Raw genomic sequence first — 16512 nt, forward strand, 5'->3', positions numbered from 1 at the left:
GAGATGAAGTGACGATACATGAAGATTGCAGATGAAGTTTAAAGTGTATCTCTTTTACAGTCATGGAGAACGTTTGAAGAGCTGCTTTTTGTAGAAGGGACTGTTAAGATGTTATACAAACTTTGAACTCTTTGTTGAACTTTTATATGCATGCCATCATTATTTTATATTTGTAAAACTTTTTATAGTTTGCAAGCAGAAAATACTTCATATTAGAAAGATCCGCCATATTTGTTATTATAGCAGAATAGTAGAAGTTGTATGAATTGGATGCATTTATTAGCGATACTTTAATGATGTGATTTTATTAACTTGTTATAAATTCTATCTTTTTAAATGTATTTACACATCGCAAAAAGCAAACATTACAATTTATAATTACTGTAAATTTTTAAAGAAATGATGAAGAATTTCAGCTTAACCTTAATAAAAGACCTAAATGAAGATAATAGTTCTGCAATAACCAGTAGCACCTTAAGTCCATATTTTTAATAAGAGACCTAAATGAAGATAATAATCTGCAATAACCAGTAAAATGTGGGATAAAGTCTACATTTTTATCCCACAAATACTTAAAATTAGCAACAGACAACCATTTAAATTTGACGAATTAAAATTTCAAATCAAGAGAATTCGCTGATAAAATTTTTGGTAGATATGGAATAGTGAGATTGTTAAACATCATATACATTTGTTTCGTTCGAAGTGTAGCTACGTAGGAATACAGCTCAGCGAACGTTACGAGCAGCGTCTGTGATAAGAGATAAGAAGGCTTGTCCAACAGTGGTTCGTGAGTTTTACCAGGTGTGAATAGCAACTAATAAAGTTACGCTTATCTGCTCGCTGTTGAAATGTACGTCTTAAATGTTAGCCAAACACTGTTCCAGCCGAGTTCTGCACGCGAGCTCTGGATTTTTGGTCAAAATTACACTTATGATCTTCTTCCTCTATGGGAAAAAAGACTGAGACCTGTTTCAAACCTTTGCAACACTTCTATGTAATAATTTCGATATTGACAAATTTGGAATAATTAAAAATGTCTTAAAGAATGTCATAAAAATTAATTTTCAAAATTAAAGATGTCTACATTCGTGAGTTCCATAATTCAAGAATTCCAAATTCGAATCTTCAAGAATCAAAACTTAAAAAAGTCAAAAATTCTAAAATTTAAAAATAAGAAATTTGATAATAGAACTTAAAATAAAACTTTGATAATAAAAGAACGTAACAGTGTACTTATCTAAAGAATGTCTACCATAACCGTGCGTGTATTACAGCCCGACCTTTCGCAAAAGGAAGGTACTTTCTTTCGTTGCTCAACGGTGCCTAATTAACGGCTCCCCAGTAATTAACGAACGGATTGTAAAAGTTCCGTGAACGTTTTGGAGAGGTTAGAACCTCAGCAATCGCATTCCGCGAGTATCGTAAGCCGAGATCAAGGAAGAAATAGCGAGAGGCCATCATCTCGTCGATTATCGCGTACGAATCTCGGCAGAAGAGCGTCTCGAGCGACGTCGAAGATATTCGTGATGCAATCGCGGATCTATGATCCGAGGATCTTGGCTCGAATCGCGGGAAATCTCAAGCTGTGTCCCGGGACATCGTGTACACTCCAAGCAGTACGCGTTTCGTGTGCATCCTGCGATATACGGAGAGCGTTATAGCGACCGTTCGAGCGCGACTTTAGCATCGGTTTAACCTCATTCCTGCCGATGACGTCACTCTCGCCTTTCCCTCGACTCTGGACCTTCCAGCATCTCCCGAGATGTGCAACCAGCCTATCGACTATTATAGACGATTATTCGTATCGCTTCACGACGATTTGTCTTGCTTTTGATCTATTTTTGTGGCCGGAAAAAGATATGGAAAGTTGGGTGTAACGGAATGAGGTTAGGGTTCGATGTGAGAGGAATAGTTTGTGGGGTTTTGGTAGGTGATACGAAGTTGAGGGATAGTGGTTGGGGATAGATGTAGGGAAAGTTTGATATTTGAGGTGGAAGGGTTATATTTGTTGATTTTTGGGGGGTTGTGACAATTTGGAAATGTGGAAAGGGGTTAAGATTTTGGGGATATAGATATTTGGGGTGGTGGGAGTTTAGGGTTTAGAAATTTTGGGATCTAAGAAATTTGGGGTTTAGAAATTTTAGAATCTAAGGAATTTGGGGTATAGAAAGTTGGGGATTTAGGGAATTGGTGGACTGAGGAGTTGGGGATGTTGAAATTTGGGAATTTGAGAGTTTGAGAGTTTAGGAATTCGGGGATTTAAAAATTTGAGAATTTGGGAGTTTGGGGATTTGAAAATTTGGAAGTGTGGGAATTGGGAAATGTTGGAATTGGAAAATGTGGGAATTGGGAAATGTTGGAATTGGAAAATGTGGGAATTGGGAAATGTTGGAATTGGAAAATGTGGGAATTGGGAAATGTGGAAATTGGGAAATGTTGGAATTGGGAAATGTGGAATTTGGAAATGTGGGATTGAGAAATTTTGGAATTGGGAAATGTTGGGAGTAGGAAATGTGGTAATTGAGAAATGTGGTAATTAGGAAATGTGGGAATTGGGCAATATTGGAATTGGGAAATATTGGAAGTAGGAAATGTGGTAATTGGGAAATGTGGAATTTGGAAATGTAGAAATTGGGAAATGTAGGAATTGGCAAATGTTGGAAGTAGGAAATGTGGAATTGGGAAATGTGGAATTAAGAAATGTGGAAATTTGGAAATTTGGGAACTATTCAAAAACTTCAATTCCTCAATTCTCAAATTCGAAACTCACTAAATTTATAATGTATAACACCATAAGAAAAAAAAATTGAACAATAGTGAACCTAACCTCAAACGAAACCTAACCTAAAAACGTCAACAAACTCCCTTTTCTTACAAAACACTAAAAACAGAAAAAACTGAAGTTAACATTAAGCTATTACTAAAATAAATTATTTCGCGATAAAATTCTCGCGTGTATTACCTCGTTTCTCTTCCATCGTTAATGATAATTCTCTGCGAGATTACTGATAATTGCATCATCAAAGGATGATTGGAAGGACCGATAGTTGTCGTTAACTGCAATATTTCGTAATTGCAACGGACAATACCTTGGCAAGGTAAACGATCAAAAATTACAGAAATTGTCGTCAGATGAGGCTCAACGGCAGCCCCATAAATTTGTACTTACACAAGGTTCCCGATACCATAGAAGTCTTAATAACAACGTTGACCGCGTAAAAAAAATCACGGCGAAACGTTACGTGACGTATCTGACATTTAACGAGCGATAGATTTTTATAATGCTGTGACGAGGTCATCGATACTCGGTAAGTCCTTTAGCTTATCTAAATTACATGTACGACAAGAGATCGAACATATATGTACGACTTTATCCTTCTTCTCTAGCGATAAATAATATACGAGATCCTTTTAGCGGTAATTGCAGAATAAAATGTTTTATGAGTTTTCTGCGTAGGTTACATTGAAGGGGTTATTTAATAATCTCTTTTAACGCGTTTATCGGCCAATTAGGACGATTAGTGGGAAGTTAAATATTGATGGGTCGTTAAAAAAGAAAATAATTTTCAGCAGGAATTAGTGTTTTAATTGGATTTCTAGCTTTCTAAAAGGTTGTATGTTTGTATAGTTGTGAAAGGTGTTAAGTTGTAAATTTGTTAATTTTTATATTGCTAAATTTTTACAGTTTTAAGGTTCTGAATATTCAAATTTAAAAGTCACAAATTTTTAAATTTCTAAATCACCAAATTTGAATATTTAAAATTTCCATATCTGCAAATTTCAAATTTCTTTATCTCCAAATTTCAATTTTTCTAATTTCTGTATCTAAAAATTTTAACTTTCTAAATTTCCATATATCCAAATTTTTAAATTCCTAAATCACCAAATTCAAAATTCCCAAATTTCTAATTTCTATATTTTCATATTTGAATTTTTCTAATTTCCACATCTTCAAATTTGAATGTTTCTAATTTCTATATCTTCAAATTTTAATTTTTCTAATTTCTATATCTTCATATTTTAATTTTTCTAATTTCCACATCTCTAAATTTGAATTTTTCTAATTTCCACATCTTCAAATTTGAAATTTCTAAATTGCCAAATCACCAAATTTTCATATTTAAAATTCCTATCCCCCCAAATTCCCAAATCACAAAATTTCCACATTCCTAACCTTAAAATTTAAACCTGTTGCATTCACTTGTCCAATAAAAACCAAGGTAACGTTACATTGTATTCCTATACACGTGTGTGTGTATTCTTTTTCTTTAAACCACACCGAAGCAGGTGAACCATTCCATAGAAAGGTACCCCATAGAGATCCGACGTCAATATCCCCTAACTAAGGTGGGTCTGAAGGGTCTGAGCATGGGTTTTAAAGTATCCCATCAATGTTCCAAAATCTATGGCACTCTCGACTCTTGTACCTGGAAAAACCGTGAACATCGAGCTACTCGAAGTCTTCTTCACGGGGAACATTTGTTTTCGAAGGTCGAGAACATGGTAATGGAATGTTGGCAGGAAATGAAAATGAATTCATTTCTTAATTTCTGGTTGGGTCTTAAAACCTTTGGGTTTAGGTTTGTTGCTTTGGAATTTTATAGATACAATTTTTTATTTATTTTTTCTTTTATGCCAAGATTGTTGTGTGACATATTATATGTGTACAGAAACATGGAGTTAATTTCTCAATTTTAATTAATTAATTTTTAACAGTGTGTAATATGTATATTTTTGGTTATTATAATCACATCATGTATTAACTTTAATAGTGTTTCATGCAATACATAGTTTATTTTATTTTGTGACATTTACTACAGTTCAGTAATAATTTTTATATTATTAAATTTAGTTATGTTTCATCTGATACATATTTTAATTTATTTTGTGAAATTTTTTAAACCATAATAATGTTTTTATTAAATTAACTTCAATAATACCTAATATTTTATTCATTGCTCATATAACAAAATGTATAAATATAAAAATATTTATTTTTTAAATATAAAAAAATAAACTCTGATTTTTCATCACCTCACAAGCTACTCAAGCATAACAATTAAACAATGAAACAACTAACAACAAAGTAAAGTAAATAACACAAGAAAATTACAGTGTCACAAGACCAGTTTCTGAACGATCCAATAAACAGAAATTTTCCCCACGGGTTGTAAAATCTTTTCCTATGAAAGCGATAACAAACAATCGTGGTCACTGATTTACAACATATCGCCTTTCGCGTGTAAGAGTAAATTATAAAAATCATGGAGCCGGATTTCGCGAGATAATAATAACGTTACCGCGCCTACGGTGCACCATGTACTGGAACATTTACCGTGTGTCCGGTATCACCCAGAAACTGGTCGATGTGACAAATTGCGTGATATCAAAAGAATCGAAGTCACCAGAAAGCGGCTCGTTGCACAATCCATTTATCAGCCTTACGCTGTGTCTTTCTCTCGAAAATAATAGCTCTATGTTACGCGAAAACGTCTCGAACAATGAACGTGTTACGTCGATTACATCAACAATCGATTTTCTTCTCGCTAACACATCGCGAAAACATTTCATGGCGGACAAGATGTCTGCCAATTTTGTGTCGGTTGCTATCACGTGATTGCTATTTCAATTTTTTATGTAGGAACGATATGAATTTTTTTTTTTATTATATCCTTGAAATGTTAGAGTTTCTTGTACTTTCAGTGCATCTAATTGTATTGTAATTGTATGGATGATATTTTAATGTCATTCGTGGTGAACTTTACTTGCCTATTTTTTCCTCTGCTGCGGTGGGCAATAGGTTATTGTATGTTTAGGTGCAATGTAAAGTTTTCCTATACTCTTTAGGCCGGTTTTTAAATTATCAAGCTTTTAAAGTTGTAAATTAAGAAATTTCAATTTTTGAATTTGGAATTTTTCAAATTCTTAAGTTCCTATGTTTCAAATCTCTAAATTCTCAAATTCCCAAGTCCCTAAATCCTCAAGTTTCCAAATTTCCTAAATTCCTAAAACCTTAAATATCCCAAGGACCTACATCTTCAAATTTTCCAAGATTCCAAATATCTAATCCTTAAATCTCCGAATTCTCTAGACCCTAAAACCCTAAATCCTCAAATTCCCTAGGCCCCAAAACCCTAAATCTCCAAATTCTGTAGACCCCAAGTCTCTAAATCCCCAAAGCTAGACTCCAAGATTTTAAATCCCCAAATTCCCTAAACCCCAAAACTCTAAATCTCTAAACTTCCAAATTCTTTAGATCCCAAAACCCTAAATCTCCAAATCCCCAAATCCCCAAATCCCCAAATTTCCAAATCTCCAAATTTCCAAATCCCCAAACCTCCAAATCCCTAAATCCCTAAATCTCTAAATCCCTAAATTCTTAAATTCTCTAGATCCCAAAACCCTAAATCTCCAAATCCCCAAAATTCCAAATTCCCAAATCTCCAAATCCCCAAATTTCCAAATCTCCAAATCTCCAAATCCCCAAACCTCCAAATCCCTAAATCCCTAAATTCCTAAATCCCTAAATCCCTAAATCTCTAAATCCCTAAATCCCTAAATTCCTAAACCCCTAAACCCTTAAATCTCCAAATCCTCCAAATTCCTCAAACTTAAAACTTTGAAAGACTATTAACCTAAAATATTTAGCAGCAAAAACTCCACCATCTCTTACCCCAAATCTCCAATTCCTCTAGAAAAGCTCATCATCCTCCCTACCATGTCAGTATACTTCGACAACATAGTAGGCGCGTCCTCAGAGGAGGCAGAATACATTTTTCTTTATTTCAACGTGCATCACAAGGGAACGCATCCTACATCATACTCGACCGAGTGCATCCATATGTACACATAACCATAAAGCGACATCCCAAACGTGGTATTCCATCGTCGAATGTGATGCAGGGATGTCAACAGTATTCGTTACCGTAACGAACGTTAACACATCGGTAAACCGGTGATCGGCTTCGTTCGGTGCATTTCAACAAATTATGCAGCAGCTTTTCTTCACTTTGTCTACGTTGGAATAAATTTGTACCCGGCTAGAAGATGTAAATCGATCCCTTTTTCATTTCATGATTTTCAAATAGACCGGAATATATTCAAGAGACAAGACTTTCATCCATAATGTCGACGATAGCATTTTCTGTCGTGTCTGACGGAATTACTAATAACGAATCAAATATTCTTTTTAAGGTCTTTTATTTTCTATTGAATTAACTGGACATTTGCATTTATTTGCATGGAGGTGTATTTTGTGGATTGTTGGTTTAGGAAATGATGTCCTCTTTTGGAGAAGTATTAACTTTGCAGGAACTGGCTGTAGGATAATCATTGGAATTGCTAATTCTTTTCAAATAACACTGAGCAAACCTACATTAAGTCTGAATAAAATTAAGTTGCACTGCAGTTACACTTCTGCTTCAAATATGAAACGTAGAAGAATGTATTATAAGATCAAAGGCTTTTGAGTGTATCAAAATATACGTAGGGAACTTAAAATTGTTTAGAAGATTTTTATCTACTTTCTCAGACATGACCATACTTCATAATTAACTACAAAATCATACATAATTAACTGACAAAACTATTCCATCTTGTACTTTGTCAAATAAACAAACTTTAAACAAATAAACAGCAAACTTTATATTTAACGAAAAAGAAGATGTTCCTGCATTTTGTCAAACATGAACGAATAGCAAACTGCATAATGAACAAAACAGTTCAGAATATTTCCTCATATTTTGCATGAATAGCAGCCTAATAGAAAATAAAAATTTTCCCAATAGAAATTGTTAATCATTAGTATTGTCAGAGGCGAAGAATGCACCCTGTTCAAAAATTGAAAAGACCATGCAGGGGTTAATGAGCGAGCAGACAGAATTTAAAAGGAAGTACAAAGTTTCCGACTTGTGAAACAAGCAGATGTCAAAGGGTAGTTGGGCATCGCAGACAAGCGGAAGGGGTGCTCCATGTTTTTCCCGTGGGTTTCAGAAGTTTGAAAAGGTAAGCCACCTAATGGTCCGGTGCAGTGGCAGATGTCACATGCCCGGCGGATGTTTTTCAAACGGGCGTTTTGCTGCCAACGCAAGCAGGCTGCTTCTTACCCCGGCGTTCAAGTCTCCGCCCGGCGGGTACTAACAATCCCGCGAACATTAGGCGGCGGAGATCCCTGGCGAGCAAAGCGACCAAGAAATTCCAGGCTTGTGCAATCCGCGTGCTCGAACGGTCGCTTATCGACCCGGTGTTTCATTTTAACGATCCCATCGTGCACGTTCAACGAGCCCGTGAACGCAATTGGGACGTGGCGTATCGAGGGAAACGAGGAATCTTCGAAACGTTCTATCGACACGGAACGTTCCGATGATGCAAAGAGAAATTCGCCGGAGGAGGACACGAGATGTGCAAATAGAAAATCACTGTACGAGAAACGGAACAAACAGGGAGGAGCAAAGTATGACTTTTTTTGACCTATGACTTTACAATGAAGAGTTGCAGACTGCATACAAGCACGCACATCTGTTATCAGCATCCATGCAGGGGATAAATCTAGTCTCTAATCTCACAGTGTTATTACTTGTTTGAAAAGCTTTTCTGTGAGAAATCAATGTAAATGCAGATGAACTTCTAGTATGCAACAGAGTACATTAACAAATATCATGCATTTGTAATGCTTGTTTGTTAGTGCAGAAGTATAAAAACGACTGCAGCGATTCAAGAGCGCTTGTGAATCATTGGCGAACGAGTCATGTTCTAGATATGTAATCAGTAATCAGGAATTGCATAAGTACATATGTAGATGCAAATTCATGCAAAAGATGTGCTAATGTGGCTGCAGATGTTTATCGTTAAAGGAAATTGTCGATGCTGATTCAAAATTTTGTTTTATCTAACATTTAGTATAGGCTATTCGATAATATTCTCATTATTACTGCTAACATTTTCTCATTTTTTTACTGGAGATTCAATTATCCTTTTTGTAAAATAAGAATGCTTTGTGGAAAAATGTTTGAAAACTTTGTTGTACTGTTTCATTAATCTTCATCATAATCTGCACTTAGTGTAGATAAGTTAAAGAGTAGTGACAACTCTATTATTGATAGATAATTATTGATAGATAGATAGAACCTAACACATTGACATTATTTTTGGAAGATATTTCTCAAGGTTTGTCATCTCAGAAAGCATCATGCTTCCCAATTTTTGATTTCCCTAATCAAATAGCTGTGAAATTATCGCAACACCAAGACTGTGCCAATAAATTAGTCATTACTTCCTCAAATAAAATCTTGTTCCAAGAAAGTTTATATCAGTTAAACTTCCTACTACAACTCCGCGCAACTTTTCCCGCCATTCGATAACACACGAACGGTCCCAAGATCGAGTGCGCGTTTGCGATTACTCTATATCGAATTCACCGTTAGTTCCTAAGTCCGATACCTTTGACAAGGGGATCAGATTGCAGGGTGACCACGACGGGAAATCGGAGTAAGGTCGATCGGTGAGAAGTGTTAATTCGGTTTGTACAAGCTGAAACGCGGCTGCCGTTCGATCGTGGCGGATCGACACGAGGGGTCGCTTTTTCCCTTGCACGGTGTCAAAATGATCAAGAGCGATCGTTGGTCGGTGGCCCGGTAAAAACGTACGCATCTGGTCACGTAGTATCCGCGACAAGCTACAAATGGTTCCGCGGATCTGTTTACGTTTCGGCCAGAATTTATGGGACGAACGTGCACCGCGGCGTGTACGTGAAAGTCTAGGCTCGCGCGATTTCGACGAAGAAACACGACACAACCTTTATAAATCTTTTGGCTGAAAAGCCACGTAGAGGTATGTCGGGCTTTTTACAGAAAACGCGCGCTTCGATTTCGGTGGCGGCGCGCTAAAGCGTCCACGCAGCCGCGGATACTCCGGGTCCGTGTTGCACGGGCGAAGAATGTACGCAAGAAAAGTTAAGGCGTGTCGATCTACTGGACCGACTCGAGGAGATCGTCTCGAGCGACGACGACGTTTCTCCAGAAACTTTCGCCGCGCCGCTCCGAACCGACTAGACTACACCTAGTCCCCGAACGTTCCGAGAAGTCAATGAACTCCAGGAATATTCCATCTCGACGAAACAAAAACGTCAGCCAAAAGCCAACGTCGAACAGTATTCGGGAACAACCTGGAGGTTTCCTCCTCCGACCACCTGAATCCTGAGCAACGCGTGCCCGTATAAAGTCACTCACCGATTTAGAAGCGATCATTCGGCCAATGAAATATCCAAGGCAAGGCATTCGGCAGGCTGCACGTTCGAAACTTCAAGGAAACGAACGTTCACTTTTAAAACGGGTAAACGTGTCTCCGAACTTTTCGTCGCCGCGCACGAAACATTCATAGCATCCGTTCCATCGATCGCTGTCGCACTTTCACGCGAACAACGTTGCCCCGTGGAAATGTCGCGTCCACGTGGTCCGCTGGCACGGGAAATATCGGTCGACAGTGTTCGACGATAAGTGGTCAGGCCCGAAGAGGAACACGCGGAGAGTCACACGCGAGGCACTGGTTTGGTGACGAGGCGAGAAAAGCTAGCAGACGTCTCGGGACGGGCGCGTCCGTGAGATCAACTGATCGAGGTGGCACGCGAGATCGAGTTTACGCGTCTGATAAGAGGTGCACGCGCGCGCGCGCGCGCGTTATCACTGTCAAACACGCTGACGGCGCGCTCTGCGTCGGTTTGGCATCGCTTCCACGAACCCGGCTCCGACCGTCTCGAATTCTCCGAGCACAGTACAGAAACGAATTCCTTCGTCGTTCCTTCGTACACATAAAATCCCAAAGTTTATCGTCACCGCTTCGGCCAACCTGTTTCCAGCTGACAATGCACCCGAGATCTTTCTCCGTCCGCTAGCTGCCTCTATACTTTCTTAGCTGAAAACGACCGGGTTGCTCTCGCTGGAGGACGAGTTCTCCGCTCCGGTGTCCACCCACGATCGACGAAACGACAACGGTCAACAACGACGTTCCCGTTGTTTCACGGATCACTCGCGATTCTACGGTTCCACGCCGAGAGAAAGAACGCACGCGTTGAACAACACACGAGAAAGGAAGAGGCGGCTTTCACGAGAATTCCAGCCGATCTTTCGAGGCCTCCTCTTCGGTCCGCGCGTCTCACCTTGCGGAGAGCGAGTCTCCAGGTCGGCCATGCAACGACGCACAGGTCCACGCTGGGCAGGAGTCTCTCCTTGCCTCTCCTGCACCTTCGGGCCTCTCCCTTTCCACCTTCTACCACCACCACCACCACTCGGGTACAGCCACTACCACCGTCGACATCGGAGTCGCCACCACCGGAGTGCCTCTCCACCTTCTCCTTCGCCGCCGTCAGACTTCCTCGTCTCTCCCTCTTCGTTCCCTCTCGCCACCGGCCAAAAGACAACTCCTAACCTCTCTCCTCGTCCCACTGTATTACCTCAACCCGGCTCGCGCCATCCTCCTTTTCCCTCTTTCGCCTCCACTTCGCGTCCTTCTTCGCTCGGTTTCTCTACTCTAGCCAGGTAGAGCGGCTAGCTATCTCTACGCTACGGACTCTCCCTCGGACCCTTTGTCGCTACGTGGAACCTTTCCCTGTGTGGATCCACGTTTGATCCCCCTCGGCTCTCTCTACACCTGAGGGTTGCGCACGGTGCATCTGGACTCGGAAAAAACATGTGTTCCACGAGTGTCTGCCGTGACGGAGGCTGCCCACGAATCGCGGATCTCGATCTGCCGAAATTGGAGCGGTCTGTGGGTGTCTTCGACAACGCTTCCGACTCTGCTGATCATAATGAAATTTGATATCCACTAAATTTCTGATGAGAAAAATATCAGTACCCATATCGCAAACATTCAAATATTTGGGTTATGTTTCGTTAATGTGAACCTAACTTCATTTTACTAAGTGACCTACTAGCGTGGATTAAATGTTCGACAGTGCCTTATATCTGAACCTATATCGTTCTAACGCATACCTTAAGAGAGATTTTCTACCATCCTATCTTGAATGTAGCACTTGAGGTGTGCTCTTTATATTACGAATCGAATGATTTCGAAAGTGAAGCTATGACCTTCCTTAAGCTTCTCTGCGCAGCTGCATAGGTTCGAGGGAAAATTCCGGAAGCGATATCTTATCGAATTCCGTGCGTTGGCAAACTGAAATGCTAGCACGGATTCCGTGATCCGAAAGAATGTTCCATGGAGAATTCAATTTCCTTGGGGTTTGATCGAACGCGTTTGTCGGCGTGTTTTTCAAACGAATTTAACGAACGAACTATGAGTATCCGCGATTTTTCCGACGACAAAAATGTAAATTGCTTATAAACTCGTTTCACCGTTTGTTAAACGGCGTGAAAACGTTCGGCCATGTTCAGTGGAGCACCCAGCGCTGTACTTGCAAGAATGTGGAATCGTGTTACGTAAATGCCACCTTAGGCAGGCGTGAAAATACATCGTGTTCGGTTTCTCGGAAGAATCTACCGCTATGCGGCTAGTTTCAACGCTTTTAAAAAGTTGCAATTGCTCGTCAGAATTCCACGGACTGCTCGCCTTTTTTCCGCGAAGCACGCGAGAAGACTTTGCCGTAAATACGTAATAATGAAGGAACTTGGACGAAGAACGAGCGGACGAGCGCTTCTTTCGGTCGATGTTATGCTTTTACTGGTAAACGTTTTGTGTCGGTAAATTAGCAAAAAGTACGTTGCAACTGAACGAAACTAGCGGAACTTTCTTAAGACGCTCCTCGCTATTTGATTTTGAAATTTATAAATAAACTCAGAGTCATTCTTGTCATCAAGAATATAAACTATCTTTAACTTCTTTTTCCTCGACGGATATTCTTAACATCAAGCTATAAGTTTATCTCTCTTATTTAATTTTTGATGTTACATTGCAGTTTTATTAGCAGTAAAATAAACGAACATTTTTGTTATAAAATTTTTGAAGTTCACAAACTTTGCACAGAGGGTTCCTCGGTTTTTAGCAGGTGCTTGTTGATGGCCCGTTTCGATCTGATACGATTTGATCCCTGAAGGATCATCCTGAACCGCTCTTGACATTTTTTCTGGAACGCCGACAGGGTACCAGCATTGTCCTCTTCAAGTGGTTTGACTATTTCTACGGTATTGTTTGCCTTCGGTCGACCTCACCCCCGCAAAAAGGTACCCCGTGGCGAGGAGACAGCACCGCTAACACGCCTAACAACTGAGGAACAATGCTGCAAAATTTCAGAGCGAGAATAGCCCATTCGTATCCCATTTGTCATTGTTCGAAAACTGTTTCTCTCGCTGGGAGACTCTTCTTGAAAGGACGACTTTGCATCACTTTGGAATCCATCGCGAATGCTCGTCAGCGTTTTGAACTTCATTTACATGCCGAAGCCGAAGTTTCTTTAAATTCCGAGAGCTTTGTAACTGCGGGTTAAATACGGAGAAATATAGACAATGGAACTGTAATGATATGTATTCTTCAGTAATCGTAAACATTCGGACATGACACACCGGGTGCGTCTATTGAAAACAGATGTATTAGAAAAAATTTCATATTTATATAAGACAAAATTTATCCATTTATCTCATTAATTATTACATTTATTTTATTATACGTTGAAAAAGGGCAATGATGTAAGGTCAGTACAAATCTCATGACACACGTGGTGCGTCACCCCTTCACAAGAACCTAAACGTATTTTTATCAGACTTCGAATTTTTTGGCTATCTTATTTCTTCATATAAAAGATAAAATAGATCGTTCTATCAGCATCTGAGTGATACAGCATTTAATTGTTGATATGTTATAAATTTCTATAAATAATTTAATTCTGATTAGGCTAATAGAAAATAGCGTCGAGTCAGGGAGGATCGATGGCTGCTTCGATCATCAGGAAACGATTCACTTTTCACGGTGACGCTAATTGTCGGACACGCAGGTTGCCTTGGGACGATAATGGCGATCGCACGAGTTCAGGAATCAACAGGTGGTTTCATGAGCGCGTGGGCCTAAATTTAGCCGCGACATAACTTCTCCTACTACCTTTCCACGACTCTTCCCCTCTGTCGTCGAATTTGTTCTCTTTCCTGTCCCTTCCGACTGCTCGTTTCTTCTCCGCTCGCTGATTTCTCGTTTTCGCGCGTAAAAGCCGCTCGTTGAAGCGTGACTCCATCTAACGCGCGATGACGAAATTTTACGTCGACCCGACGAAAAAGTTCGCCTGATTCGTGATTTCAATGGAAAGTTTCACTCGAAGTATTGCTGAGAGTTCAAGCTAGGTCCTGACACTCATTTAATAAGTAACTATGATCAGATATAAATTATGCTGTCTTGTGTTTCATTTATGTCTCTCGAATACGAGAAGGTTTTATGAGGTATGATCATGTTTATGGTAGGGTTCAAAATGGTCAATTAAATGTTACATTTTAACATTCTATATATTGTAACTAATGCAATACATTCATAATATAATGCCATACAATAATAAATGCATGAAGTACATTAAAAAATAATAGAACAGGGAAGAAATAATAACAATGATGTTGCAAAAGAACAAAAATATGTACCTATACAAGGGACAGATTAAAATGATGAAAAATAAAGAAGATAGGAAAACAAATTTATTCCTATTATTGTACCTTGGACTATTCTTTGATGATGAGGAATTTGAACACATGAGAATTAAAAATGACCTCACATGTATACCTAATCGTCCACATATAGTTACGCCTATTTTTCAAGTTGCACTTTAGCGAACATATGGTAAAATTCAATCTGTTTCGAGACACATATTTGAATCCGACGAAATGGTAGAAAGAGTTAACGAAACAGCCGGAGGTTAGATGGTTTCGAGGAATTCGAGACTCGTTGGCAACGTGGATCGGAAGGATAATTCGAATGGTAAGGACGAGGATGACGGTCATAAGGAAGCATAAGATCAATCTCAATGGCGGCCGGTTGGACGTCAAGCGAGACAGGGCCAAGCTCGTATCTCGCGCTTCGACGCGCGATTTACAGCTGCCGCGTCGCTTTATTCCCCAACCTGTTCTCGTGCCCGATGCTCTCGCCGCAGGAACGCAGAAACTCGCGTTCCTGTTGCAGAGAATCTCGCGTTGCTGTACGCGAATCAGATAAAAGTGGCACTGGAAAGTATACACCGCGGCCTCCGCCGCGACTTTGAAGAATCGGCCAGGATTCACGGGAGGATATCGCGCTGCACGCTGCAGTGCACTATGGATGGCTGAGATTTTTGCGATAAAAGCGCATTCTATTTACCCGACCCCGACGGTTTAATGATAGATCTGCGATCTCGGGTTTCTGTAGAAAGTGGAAAGTTGCGAATTAACCCTCCATCGATGGCCTCCTCGTGACTCCATGCAAATTGCATATTCAAATTTCTGAGTAAGACTTTTCTTCGAATATACAATCTTGAAGAGTTTCAAATTTTTTGTTTAATTTGAACATTTTTGGCATTAAGTCTAAGTTTCTCCAACAACTTTTTTGTTATAAGATATACTGGCAAATCAAAAAAATATCAGTGAGTTTTAGATAGTATGTAGTCTTTCAGAAATTTTAAAGTAACCACCCTTTTAGAGTAAAAATGAATTTAATTTCATTTAGTCAAAATTACAAATTAAATTGTTCAGTATAAGAAAAAATTAACTAGTCACAAAGTGTGGTTGCTTAAAATTAAAACGTTAATTTTTTTCCTATACTGAATATTTTTAATCTGAAAGGTCTAACCCCTTTGTCGAATGATTTTCATACTTGATTTCAGTTTTAATTACTTAAATTTTCAAAGATACGAGACATGTAATTTCCATAAAAAATATTTGAATCTGTCAAATGAGTAATTTGTTTAAGGTCCTCGTTCATTACATGAATCGATTAAATCGCTGATCGAAGAAGACTCAATTTATTGCGCACGCAACATATGCCTAATTAAAGTGTACATGATGTATCTGAAGATAAGGAACTTTCAATTAATACATCATTAGGTTCCACAAGTTTCGAACTGACATTTAAGTCATAGTTAATTACAGACTTTAGATTAATAAGTTAATTATGGGCTTCAAAGTAATAAGTCAACTATAGATTTCAAATTAATAAGTTAATTATATGGAATAACTGAAGTGTTTATAACACAGTTTGCAGTTCACTTTTTAATATTAGTAGCAAAATGCTTAAACTTGACGAAGGTGGTGAAATATTAAACAGAAATTAAAAGTACACATCTGATTGCCATAATTTCTTTCGGATTACAGCAACCAAACTTTCATTACCATATATTTTATCTCGCTATTTACATTAAATGAATCATAACTTGCAAGTATCAAGAAAGTGAGAAACTACCCTTGAGCCGTCACGCTGATAGCCAATCTCGTGGATTAAAATTGGATTCCGAATGTTTATGTATACCATGAACATAGAGTATTGGCTGTAACGCTTAGAATACCGGTTCGTGAAGCATAGTGGCGCCGTTAGTCGAGGAATTTGCGTTTGCAAAAATTC

General features: G+C 38.9%; 1 protein-coding gene across 2 annotated transcripts in view; it reads right to left on the minus strand.

The window, feature by feature from the left end:
- The window catches only part of Egfr (epidermal growth factor receptor), a 211121-nt gene that overhangs the window by 74947 nt on the left and 119662 nt on the right, over positions 1-16512 (minus strand). Inside the window, exon 1 of one of the 2 annotated variants that reach the window (XM_003707991.3) lies at positions 10230-11258. The exons of the other annotated variant lie outside the window; for it this stretch is intronic. The gene's annotated coding sequence lies outside the window, so the exon portion shown is untranslated. Of the gene's footprint in view, positions 1-10229; positions 11259-16512 lie in introns of those variants that run through there. 2 annotated transcript variants of the gene reach the window in all.

This window comes from Megachile rotundata, chromosome 5, assembly GCF_050947335.1.
Source record: "Megachile rotundata isolate GNS110a chromosome 5, iyMegRotu1, whole genome shotgun sequence".
NCBI lineage: Eukaryota > Metazoa > Arthropoda > Insecta > Hymenoptera > Megachilidae > Megachile > Megachile rotundata.